The sequence below is a fragment of the Triticum dicoccoides genome, chromosome 2A (assembly GCF_002162155.2).
Source record: "Triticum dicoccoides isolate Atlit2015 ecotype Zavitan chromosome 2A, WEW_v2.0, whole genome shotgun sequence".
NCBI classification, from domain to species: Eukaryota; Viridiplantae; Streptophyta; class Magnoliopsida; order Poales; family Poaceae; genus Triticum; species Triticum dicoccoides.
In genome coordinates this window covers 725,846,993-725,860,552 of record NC_041382.1, presented here as the reverse complement: position 1 = coordinate 725,860,552, position 13,560 = coordinate 725,846,993, and positions in this window count along the sequence as shown.

Genomic DNA, 13,560 nt, shown 5'->3' with positions numbered 1-13,560 from the left:
CGCCTTGCAATCTTGTGACCCTGTGTCACCATAATTAGATGATGTCTGCTTGTGCACTCCTGTTTTTAATAGTAGCCATGCATGAGTATGTTGATGTGCGATTGCATTTTTTTTTCATCCCGGGCGTAGCTGCCAACCTCGACGACGCAAGTTTGTGCTATGGATGAATCTTTTGGTTCTAGCTCACAGGAAAGGTATTTTCAAAACAACTCCTAACAAATCTCGAGGACGAGATTTTCTTTTAAGGGGGGTAGTGTTGTGACACCCTAAAATTTTGACCTTGTTTCATTAATTAAAATTTTGCCAGGAAACTAAAACTTTGATTTTCTGGGCTCCCTTTTTGATTTTTGAACCTTTTCTCCCTTGCTATTATGGAGTTTTCCCAAAGAGAAAACTTTTCAAATATGTTATTGGACTTGTTTAACCTCTCAAGAAAAACTTTTCTTTTATTAGTAGAACTAATTACATAATTAATCTGCTTGATCTTTATTTTCTTGAAAAAATAGTTTTTCAGGGTTATATGGCCATATTTGAACTACAACCATTTGATATATTTATCTAAAAATCCAACCAAAATTTGGAGATGTCATGTGATGTTTTTGAATCACTTTTGTACAAAAATATCTCTTATTCTTGAAATATTTTGAGCTCTACACCCAATTTTCTTCTCTGGTCCAGAGAGCAACCTTGCACTACAACCCTTTTAAATAATTCTTTCTAGCCTCCACCAAAATTATGGGATGTCAGTAGAAGCATATTATTCAGCTTTATGCAAAAACCCAGCTATGTTATTTGAAAAATTTGAGTGAATCATCCTCATTTCCATTCTGGTCCAACTTGAGGTTTTGTACTACAACTATACTTTAACTTGCTCCTTTTGCTGTGATTCCTTTCCTACTTGTAGACCACCCTACTAAACCCCTAAGTCCAGGAGAGTGGACCCATTGGATGATTCTAAGTGCTTGCAACAATGCCTTTTGCTTTCTGTACAGAATTGAAGTTTTGCAAAACTTGCACTAGCAAGTGTCTCCTTTATGCAAACTAACTTCACCACTCCCTCTTGCGTCCAAAGAGACACTGACCTGGAAGATTTGGCCCCTCCAAGAATAGCCTAGGTGCCTTTGGCATTTTGACAAACACCTAGAGTGCATGGGCTGAATTGGCATGATCTCAAGCCTACATTGTGAACTTGACCACATGACCAAACCAACTTGTCCCTTGAGTTTCCCTCTACCTATAACCTAGTTCTGTGGCTTGCCAGACTCACCGGTGACCTGTAGCATGCCACGACATTACGCCGAACACCTTCAGTGCATGCTCTGGACGCGCCCAGAGCGCGCGTATTGCAGCCGCGCGCCCGAGCCGACACGCTGGCCCCCACGGCTTTGGCCCGCTCTGCAGCACCACGCCACACGCTCCCCTCCTCGCAGCAACGCGCCAAGCAGCCCCCGCCGCGCCCGGCAGGCCAAGAGCTAGCCGCCGCCGCCGCCCGACAGCCCCTGCTCCGTTCAGCACCGCCCAAGCCACCCCGGCTCGCCACCTGGCCCCGGCACAGCCCAAGCTCATCCTCAACCTTGTCCGCTAGCTCTCGTCGTCGCCACGACACCCCGCGGCTACAGAAAGACGGTCGCCGGCGACCTTATCCGCGGCCACCGTCGGAACCGACCCCGAACGCCTATTTAAGGAGGCCCCCGAGCACGTTCCGTTCGCAGGCGGCCTCAGTACACTCCCCCAGTCTCCCCATTGCAGCCAATCGACCTGAGGAGGTCGTCTTCCCCACCTCCGGCAGCAGCGGCCGCCGCCATGGCCCCAGCTCTCCCAGCGCCACCAGGGCCTCTCCCTCCCAATTCTCTTCGCCAAGAACACCTCCTCCCCTCCAGGAACCCAAACCCCCACTTGATTTTGATCGGGAACCACATTCACCCCAAAACCACTCCGTCACCGAAGCTCCCTCCGCCGCGGAGCTCGCCGCCGACGAACCCCTCCGTCCCCGCCGGCCAGTCGACCACCGGGAGGACCGCCTAGGAGAGGTGGATCCATCCCTGGCCTCGGATGCCCTCGAGGAGCCTCCCTTCACCGGCAACGATCGCCGGAGCCCCGCCTCGCTCGGGCAGAGGAGGGAGAAGGGGCGCGGCGACTGGTCAAACCTGACCAGTGGGCCAGGCAGGCCCACTGTCAGCGACCCACCCCGCCGCCACGCGTGTTAAGTGAAAGCGTAAAACCACGAAGTACGTTTCCTCCGCTCCGAAAACGTATTCCAGTCTGAAACGTTTTCTTTTCTATTTTTATTTTAAAAACAGATTTTGACCAAATCTTTGACTGGCTTTATCTTTTTAAATATAACTCCAAATGAATTAATTCTTTTTCCTACCTCTCTCAAATATTGTCTAGTTTATTTTAAGATTTATTTGAAAAAAAATTTAAAACAACTTTTGGTGCTGTTTTTATTTTGTGTGTTAATTCTTTATATTGCTAAAATAGGATTTTTGAAGAGAGGAGAAACTTTCAAAAGTTTTGAAGTACACCCTGACTTACCACACATTGAAGGCAAGCATTCTGAATCCCGGCATAATATTTTGGTGTGATCGTTGATACATTTTTAACACCACCGCATTTCGAAGGACTTGTTATTTCATGTGATATGATCATATGCATGAGTGCATAATAGTGATTTCCATGCTGTTGGAAATAAACACACTTATGATGATAATCGTCCTCATGTGTCTTGCATGCATGCCGGAAAGGAATCCGGGAAAGCCTCTGCCTTGGGTAGGTGTGAGCTTGTCGCCGGCCTCCGTCGGGACGGGTATGTCCGGTATGGCATAGTAAGATATAATGAGTGTTGATTGGATTGGTTGAAGTATATTTGTTATACATGTTATGCAGGAAACTATAAACCTCCTGAGTCGACCGTAGATCGAGTCTTGTTCCAGCAACCCCCACACTTGTTTCGTGCTACCACTTGTCCCTGCCACAGGTAGGGTACAGTTCAGTAATTTGTCAACCCCTTTCTAGCACACACCGTACAGAGGGGCCGGGATGAGGGTACCACGGCCATGGATTAAAGCCAGTCATCCGGTCAGGGGGGCATGGGTGTTTCGGTTGTAGCCGAGGGGGTAGCTCCCCCAGTTTTGCGCGCGGTATAAATTTTGTGATCCCATGCTAATCGAGGTTGTAGCCTCCCCACTTAGAGTTTTGCTTAACGGGTGTCGTGGGTGATTCCAGACACTGGTAAGTTAAGCTGGTGTGTGCAAGTCAGGTGTGTTTTCATTTAAAAGACCGTAAGCGGAATTAGTCCCGATGGACTAAAGGAAATCCGTTACTCGTGGGTAAAGAGTACACCCTCTGCAGAGATTAAAACCTATTCGAATAGCCGTGTCCATGGTTAAGGATTACAGTCTGGGACGGGTCAAGTGTCGGTCTTAGTGTCGGTCTTCGGAGGTGATAACTGTTAAACCAGAACTGGAATACTACTGGTGACTTGTGATAATTATGATTATTATTATTTTTGACTAACCCGTGATATTATTGTTATTATCGAGTATCTCCGGGATGGTTCTACCTCCGGGATATTCACTATGATTGTTTATTTTAAAGCCCTTTATGCGGTGTCGCTCAGACGCCCGACTGTGGCATTTCTTTTAAAAGCCCTTTATGCGGTGTCGCTCAGACGCCCGACTGTGGCATTTCTTTTAAAGCCCTTTATGTGGTGTCGCTCAGACGCCCGACTGTGGCATTTCTTTTAAAAGCCCTTTATGTGGTGTCGCCAGGACGCCCGACTGTGGCATTGCTTGTTATTTGTTTCATATATTTTAATACTACTATGTAATTGCATTGTTATAAATAACTTGCTTGCATGCATCAGAGTTTTATTTATCTTTTGTGACTGACGTCATGAGCATAAATATTTTTAGCACATCATGGTTATATTATACCTGTGTTCATAATGTTTGCGAGTACATTCAAAGTACTCACTGGCTTGTCCCTGGCTATTGTCTTGGCCAGATTTTCTTGCACGGAGAGGAGTGACGCGATGACAGCCCCGGAACCTAAGCAATGGAGATAGCAGCCTCGCGAAGATAGGAGTTAACCTGGTCAGCTGTTCCTGTGGGAATTGGAGTCCCATAGACACTGATGATCCACAAACCGCTTCCGCCATCAACCACTAGAAACCATTTGTTGTACTCACAGGCCAGAATGGTCTTGTACTGCATATTTTGTATGTTGCTTGGAATTTCTGTATCAAGTTGAAGCCTCATCAGCTAACAGTAATCCTGGGGTTGATGAGCACGACGGTCTTTTCTGGAAATTTATTACCCGGAAAACCGGTCGTGACACTCGCCGTGCGCCGCCCCACCGGAGGAAACCCCTGCGCCGCCCGCATGACGCCTGACCCCCGCGCGAAGGGGGCCCGTCGGGGCGCGCCGATCCCGCCCGCCGCCTTTGGTGGCCGGGCGCCGCTGCCACTGCTGGCGTCGGCAGCGACGGCGGCCAGGGAAGCACTAGGTGGAGGGGCTCGCGGGCTAGGGTTTCGGCCTCCGGAGCCGCCCGCGCGAGCGGCCCGGGAGGAGGAGGAGGGGAAAGTCCCGCACTTCGATCCTAGACCTAGTCTACGGTTTCAGGTAGTGTTTGTGGTGTTCGATGACTCGACGGCTTCAAGGTGCAAGAACTGGCACCGGCGGTCTATGAGATTGTGCGGCCATCCATCGAGACAAAGCAGACAGTATCTCGGGCCATGACCAACTTGATGTGGGCTAGAGACGTGGGGCCGGAGCTCTCTACATATGCGCTCCATGAGTACATGACCCTTTGGGGCCGTTTGACTCACTTCCACCTGAACCATGAGGCCGTGGACTCCGTTACATGGGACTGGGAAAAGAGCGGCGATTTCTTGGCTAGATCGGCATACCAAGCAAAGTTCATGGGACGCGAGATCAAACCCACAGCTGACTTCAGTTGGAAATCGAGGGCACCACTAAGATGCTGCTTCTTCACTTGGGTAGCACTACAGAATAGATGTTGGACCTCCGATAGGCTTGCCAGACACGGGCTAGATCATCCGGAGGCGTGCCCTTTTTGCGACCAGCACGAGGAGAGCATCGAGCATATTCTGCTCCACTGCATCTTTGTACACGAGGTTTGGTCCATCATTTGTTCAGCGATGGGCAAGCCTCACTGGACACCACAGTTCCAAAGTGGTGCGCTATCACGCAAGACCTTGGTGACAGGACGAAGGATGGCAGGGCCATCTTTCGACTGACGACGTGGGAGCTATGGAAACACCGCAACGCCATCGTGTCCGATGGGGCCTCGCCCTCCATGTAGACGATTGTCCATCGCATTGGGGAAGAGGGTCATGCTTGGAGCAAGGCCGGGATCCTCAAGGGAGAAGTACAGCCTTTATTCGGAGTGCTTATGAGGTGGGCGAGCGAGAGTAGTTAGACTAGTTCCCATACCAGCGGTGGAGTTGGCCCGCATGTAATCTCTTGCATGTAATGTAAAACCAACGTGGAGGGGTTCTTTTCCCCATCCCTTCTTTAATATAAAGTACACACACTCGTGCGCATTTGAGAAAAAAAAGAATCATAAAATTAAAAGATTTCTTGGTTTGATGATCCTTCTACTTCCAGGTTTGTTACTCGTTCTTCGCTCTGCAACTTATCTTTATCTGCGACAGTGTGGACATCATGTTTCACTTATAACTTTTACATTGGTGCATTTGGTGCAAGGCTGTTTATTGATGCTTTGAACATCGGACGCCTTGTAGGAGATATTTGGCCATACTAGTGCAGTGAACAATACATTTATTTCTTGCTTCGCCGTAGCATTTGCTTCTGGCTGGAAACTTACGCTGATCCTCATATGCGTGGTACCTTTTCTGGGTTTGCAGATTTATATTCAAGTGAAGTTCTTTGAAAAGGTTCAGTGAAGATGCTAAGGTGATATCAGAGTAAACCCTGTTTTCAATAATTGTTTTTAATTAAACAAACAGGAAATAATTCCTAATATTTTTCACATTAAGGAAATGAAGATGTGCACTTTCCAGAGACCATGCAGTTATCATTTTACTAGTCACATATTCGAAGCTTGTCATCAACATAATGTGGTTCTTCTTAAGTGAGTTATACATAATCTCGCCTACAACAAAGGATTGCTACAGGTGATGCATGAAGATGCAGGTCAAGTTGTAGCGGAAGCAGGGCAAAAAAGAGAATAATTACAAGGCATGGCAAAAAATGGCAGGCTTCAATGAAACGGGGAATTAGAAGTGGAATGGTTGGGGGCCTCAGATTCAGCTTCTCAAACTTAAACGTTACATCTCACATATGCTCTTTGTTTCTATGTTGGTGCACAGTTTGTACATGACGGCAAATCAACCTTTAAAGATGTTTTCAGAGTAAGATATACACATTTGACATGTAAGGTTATTCTATTTAATGACTAATTAAATCCGCCTGGTTGTTTGCAGGTTTATTTTACTTTGGTTTCAGAAGAGGGTTGTATTGTAGGCTTGTACAGCCCTATGTTTTGATTTTCAGCCGAAAAAACGGATTTCAGCCATTTCGACCCGGACGAAAAAAAAGATTTTGGTTAAATTTGGCGATTTTTAGCCAAATTTTGGTTAATTTCAGCCGAAATTCGGCCATCTTGGCCTGAGGCGAAAAAAATCACAAACCGAAAATCAAAACTCTCAGCCTTGAACTGCTTTATTTCAACATCACTGACAGGAGAAGTATGAAGTGCTACAGAATGCAGACACAGTTTTTTGGATGCTCCAAGTGTTAGAATGCCCAAGCATAAGTTCCACGAGAATATTAGATACAATGTGAAACCAATTTCATTTGGCGTTCTACAAACTTTCAACTTTGAACAGCATGTACACAAAGAGAACCAAAAGAGACAAAGTTAGAAAACAAGAAGATCAGAAAAAGCAAGAAAGTTACTATGCACTAAGATTTTGTCTTTCGATTGTTTCAGTCCAAAATAATGGAACCAAGATATTTCCCGAAAATATGAAGACTACGACGAACAAGAATGGAATTTCGTTGAGTTTATTATGTTCGTCACAGTTGTGAACTTATAGTGACAGGTTTAGAATTGTTTGTCAAATGCAGACTACTGCACTTGTTGGAGGGAGTGGCAGACTGGCAGTGCAACCTTTGCAGCAACCAGTCATGTTTGTTGTTTATTCAGTAAAATGTATCAACCCAAACATCAATATAAAAAAAATCTCTAAACATTCTGCAACATTTTAACTGCTTTAAAATGACCTGTAATTTTAAACAACATTTCAGATTTGCTGCATACTAAATTTTTGAGCAATAGCTAGAGGACGGGTTTAGCAATCCTGAAAGAACATGCATATTTTACAAAAGGATAGCTGACAGGCCATACCAACTATTTCGTGCATCTACTACTCCTATAAAAGGAAGAAAGGGGCAGATCCAAACAATCTGCACCGTATAATTCTCAGATTTAGCGTCCCAGATTCATTCCATGTTTAACACCAAGCCACTAACCACGTCTTATCGCTAAACGATTTGGGTGCCGAAAAATAAATCCCGTCCCGATGCCCTCGCCCCACCCATGCCACCCCCGAGGCCGTAACCTCCCCTGCCTCTTCCCCGTCTCACCTCGCCGCCGATACACGCCCCAACCGCCACGCCTGCCTCCCAAACATCGCCGCCGTGCGCATCGTCGCCGCCGCACGCACGCAGCACCTCACATCACCGGGACCACAACCTGTCCAACTGGAGTTCCCACCGACCGCTCCACCGTCGGCCTGACTATACGTCAGGGCGCTCGTCGCCGGCGAGGCACGCGGGACCTGCTGGTGCCGTTGGGGACTTGGACGCACGCGGGATGGCGGCCACTGGCGAACGTGGCCGCGCCTCAGACCGGGGCGCGCGGCGGCCCAACGACCTCTCTGCTGCCGCCTCCGCCCTCCTACGGCTGCTCCATCCATGGGTACCTAGCCACCATGGCATCTCAATCCCTTCTTTTGTTGTTTGTTTTTCAGATTAATACGGATAGTTGCATGCTATTGTGGATAACCCAATCCCTCTACCTCTCATTTCCTTCGTCTGTTGTTTGTTTTTCAGATTAATATGGACATGTTGTATGCTATTGTGGATAACCAAATATAGCAAAACTTTGGCCTCCTTTTCCTGTAGTTAGGCGACTTCAGGAGCATAGCAACACAACGGGAAGGTAAGCAACGAAACTTCAAATGTATGAGTTGCTTGGACTGCAAATGCTTGGACTACAAATTTCTGAAATCCTCACTAATCAGGAATTCAATATGTCCTCATAAAATTTCAGGAATCCTGATGGCAGCTGTTTGTATGTGTGCCTAAACGTCTATGCTGGTAAATTGTTGGTTAGAGAATCCAAAATTGGTTTGCTTGTTCTCTGAGTATAGATGACCGTTTTAGTGTTGAAATTTAGATCTTGGCTATTGGTTTACAGTTTGCTGCCAATTTCTTCTGTGTTCACACCTTGTGTACATCCAATACAACGAGCGGTGAATCAGCTTTAGTTATAGAAACATATATCATGCGCTTTTTTTAGAGATTTGATCTGGATAAGTGAGGGCCTTGGGACACTAATGAAACAATAACAATATCTAATATCTGGTGGATTGTCTTCTGCAGGAATAATGAATATGACTAACCCATTTCTAGAATCTGCAGCATCACTAAAACTCTGAATCACATTGGCCTGTGCATCAAGTTTCAGGAAAACATGATGAGGTAAATAGAGAAACTTTCATGGATATTAGATGGCAGTTACACATACAACATTATTATTCTATCATAGCCTAAATAGTGGGATTAAAGTTTAGCCCTTTTGGAAGAAGAATAGGGATGATAGTAGGATTGATTTCTGATGTTAGAACTACTAATCTTAAAGTTGTTGACTGCCCTTTAATAACAACCCACACCTTCGCTATGGAAAACATATATTTGTTACCTCATAGTAATAAAAATGGTGTGCTTTAAACATGGTTGCTGCAAAACACATAAACGGAGATTGCACTGAGACACACATATATGAATTGTGCACATTGGTCTCGAGCTACAATTTGAGTGCATGCGTTGCTTACGATGAACCGCTGAAACTCTTGCTTTCTCTCTATTCTGATGATAGAAGCAATGGCACATAGCTCACACTCCACTTTTATTTGTGTTATTGTGATATTTTTCTTTTCATCGAAATCTTGACTTTGGACATATTTGTTGTTTTTTTATATTGGTGCGACCTTGTCCGCCTTATATTGTTTGGTGATTACAATATAAATTCCCGAGATAGTGCAAAAGTAGACAGTTTAGCCATTGAATAGTAATTATTCTACTGAATTGCAATGAAACACTCTTCGTACTTCTTGGACTACTACATGTCATGATCCTGAGCGTTATTACCTTGCTGCTGCCTCATGGAATTTCTTGTGTGCCACACTGCATGATCCTGAGGTTAGCCTCAACATAGTTTTATGATTTTCTTTTTTGTGCCTTTGGAGCTCTTGTTTTTTATGCTTTTCTTTTCCAAGTTTCGCAAACGATCAACCCAAATAGGTAATTTTTGTTTTACTGCTTTAGGAGTACTCGCTGTGTGTCAACGGATAACTGAAGTCTGGTTGCGTCTATGAACACTTGGAGATTTTGTAGTACTTTTTCCCAGGAGATAAGCTAGCATGAGTAATAGATGACCAACGGTAACTAATTGCATTTTTTGCTTGACGGCCTTATTGTCTTGTAGGAAGGCCTCTGCACCCCCTCCCGACAATTGACATGCTGCATCTCACCTGGCCACCCCGCATCCCCTTCTGAGATTGCTTCTCCCATTGAGAGTGAAACTGTTCTATGAAATTTGAGATGTATATACATTCAGATGAATGCAGTTTCATCCATTGCTGAAAGAAATGTGATATCCAATTTCAGGTTTTCTGAAGCCACGATCAGCTAGGGATTGGATAGCAGAAGCATGGCGTGTATAAGATCTGAACATTGAAGACATGCAATGCAGCTCAATGGTATGCCTTCCTCGGTTCCTTGTAATCTTTGAAGCCTAAATTCTGAACTGTTTTTTTATACAAGCCTAAATGTTCTTACGTGTTACTGCGTTTGTACAAGACAACATGAGTACAACTTCTACAAAAGTATTTTGAACTGTTTTGTGTGCATCGGGCAACGCATACATTAAGCTGTCGCCATTGCCCATCATCTCATAAACTATTATGGGAAGTATGGTTTCGTTTTATCCCATATATCAGTATATTAAGTATGTTACCTTCTGTATAATGTTGGTGATTTGTCCATGGAAATATTTAATTAAAAAATGTTTATCTTCTGCATCTTTTTTATATCTTTTTACCACGACAGGGATGGAGCTCTCGGCAATGTGGAGCTCAATGTCTTTCAGGTTGTTCTATACAGTGTTATTAGTGTTTTAATATATACTTATTTGCATAAGAAGTTTGCATATGTTAGTTATTCCTCTCGTCAAAGGAAATATCCTCCCTTCAATACAATAAATAAAGGGATAAGTATATTTTTCGTCCTCGAACTCTTCCAAGAGTTTAGAAATCGTCCCTCAACTCGAAAGCGGATAGTTTTCGTCCCTCAACTATCAAAACCGGATAGTTTTCATCCCTCAACTATCAAAACCGGATAGTTTTCGTCCCTCGTGCTGCTTCCGGCGGTTTTAGTACGCGGTGAATAGTAACTCGGTGAACAGTAAAATAAAAAAATAAAAAAAATCTGAAATTTTACAGCATCGATACTCTGGTGCGCAAGACCCATGCAAAATTTCGTGGTGTTTCGACATTCGAGCTGCTTGTGGCAAACAAAAAATTGTAAATATATACGTCAGTGAACAGTAAATTCAAAAAAACAGCAAACAAAATCAAAACAGCATGAATTTTTTTGGCATCAAAGAGGCTTGGGTGTTCAACGTGCGTGCAACTTTTCATGGTGTTTGGGCATTGTACGAACTCGTGGCAAAAAAAAAATTGGCTCAAATTTATTTTTTGTTTAAAAAAGTGCGCTATTTTGTTTTTTTGGCAAGAGCTCCTCGTATGTCATTTGATCATGAAATTTTGCATGCATCTTACGTACCTGAGCATCTTTGATGCCAAAAAGTTTCATAATTTATTTATTTATTTTTGCTATTTTTTTGAATTTACTGTTCACCGACATACATATTTACAGTTTTTTGTTTGTCACGAGCTGCTCGAATGTTGCAAGACCACGAAATTTTGCACGGGTCTTGCGCACCAGAGTATCTTCGATGCTGTAAAATTTCAGATTTTTCAGATTTTTTTTGCTACTTTTTCGATTTTACTGTTTACCGAGTCACTATTCACCACGTAGTAAAACCGCCCGAAGTGGCATGAGGGACGAAAACTATCCGGTTTTGATAGTTGAGGGACGAAAACTATCCGTTTTGATAGTTGAGGGACGAAAACTATCCGATTTTGAATTGAGGGACGATTTCTAAACTCTCGGAGAAGTTCAAGGACGAAAAATATACTTATCCCATAAATAAATTCAATGTTCATGCGCTAAATGACAATCGTTAGTTCATTATTACTACATTATTATCAGCTATTCATTTTGTAGTATTTATTAATTAGTAGTGCCTCACTAGGATGAACATGTATTTTCTTCTCCGCAAAAGAATGATTTTTCAATGGTTTTTCCGGGCTGTTTATTTTTCAGAAATTGTGACCTGCTGAATCCTTTTTCCCTTACTGCACACATGCACATCATTTTAATTTTGTGAAGTGCCATCTTACCATGTTTGTTAGTCATGCTTTACTTATTATTTGGGCACCTTGGGGTAACATCTTGCCAATGTTTGTTCAGAATGGTGAATACATGTTCAAAAGCACTCGAAATTATATTACCTTTCATTATGTTGGAAGGAAAAAACCTTTAAAACTGGATATATGTTTCTTTACCCTGGAAAAGCACCATTTCAGCAGTTGATTTTTCCAAATGCATGTCCTCAGCATAGTAGTTTTGCAGGATATAGGCAACGATCGATACTTGATAGAAGACATGACAAGGCTCCCTGACTTACATGCTTGCCCCTGGCTGTGATGTCACACGGACATTGCTTTGGCGCCAGCTCATTCCACATTCTGGAAGTGTGCACTGGTGTAAGAACGCTGACACTTAAAACTATCCTTAATTTGTTTATATCTTTGTAAAGCACTTATAATGCTTGAGTTATCAGGTTAGTGACATAAAAACAATACGCACTTGCACTTTCAGGCATACCTAGACTTGATTGCCAGTTGCTCTACTCTAGGTGTTGGTTTAATACTAATACCTTGTCTTCAAACTTTAACCGTGGAAATTCTATGGCTCATGTAAGTGCTAATACTTTCATCTTCAAGTTTAGCAAAGTGACGTACTATTTTCTAATGTATGTGAGGATATATGGTGCTTTATTGCCTGGCAGGCTCAATCTTGATGACACAATTAGAGTAAGTACTTGGAGAAAATTTTATTAGTTACGATATCTTTTTTAAGAGGTTTCATTGACAGTGAAGTCCAAAGGTAGAGCTGAACATTATCATGCTTAAGAATTTATGTGACTTCTATAATAGTGTTTGTCGTACCAGCTCTTTTACAGAACAAACATATTTTCTGTAGTATCCTAGCTTCAAACTATTTCCCGGTGTTCTTTTGTAAATTGTGCTGATGCATGTCGAAGTACTCAGGCAGTCTGATGATTTATCATTCATCTCTTTTTCGCCATGAAATGTATTGGTTAATCTTACAAAGTTGATATGCTACTCACTTCAGGCACAGACTCCATGCCCATCGAGTTGCATTTGTGATCAGCCAACACACTGTAAACTGATAAACTTGTGCTCGATCGCCTCCAAGAAGTAGAAATTAGTGAATTATCAGGAACTGAACATAAACGTGATTTTGTGCAACGGTTATTCAGTTGGGCAACAACCTTAAAAAAGTTGACAATATCTTTTCGTCACTCGATCACGAAAGCAAGGCCAAGGGGTTGTTCCAGATGTTATGAAGCTTGTCCACATTGGAACTATGTATTGAATTTTATGTGCACCGCTGCTTGGTGGGGAAAGTTCTATATGTTCCTGGAGATTAAAACACTGATTTGTCAATTCTCTTCGCAAGCTTCTGGTTTGTGTGGTCCTGTTGTTCGCATGCTCGGGAGTCAGGAGTGGTGACGAATTCATGTTGTGACAATATGTCGATGCTGTTGAGACCGTCTTTCTAGGACGCGTGTTTACCTCTGTAATCTGTATGAAACTATGGATTATAATTAATTTGCTAAAATAGTAGCTGCTTACCCTGATTTCTAATAGCATTTGTTAGGTGGGGCGCATTGCTGTTTATTAGTTGAATGGTGATTTCTGCTGAATTTCTGTTATTGTAATGGTATATGTGACTGTAAGTTCATTCTTTCGATATCATTTGCTGGAATGTGTAAAGGTATGCCTCTTTCATGATTTGAACCTTGCACCGGTAGGGTATCCACAACACTATGTATGATCTAAACAATGGGTGAAAA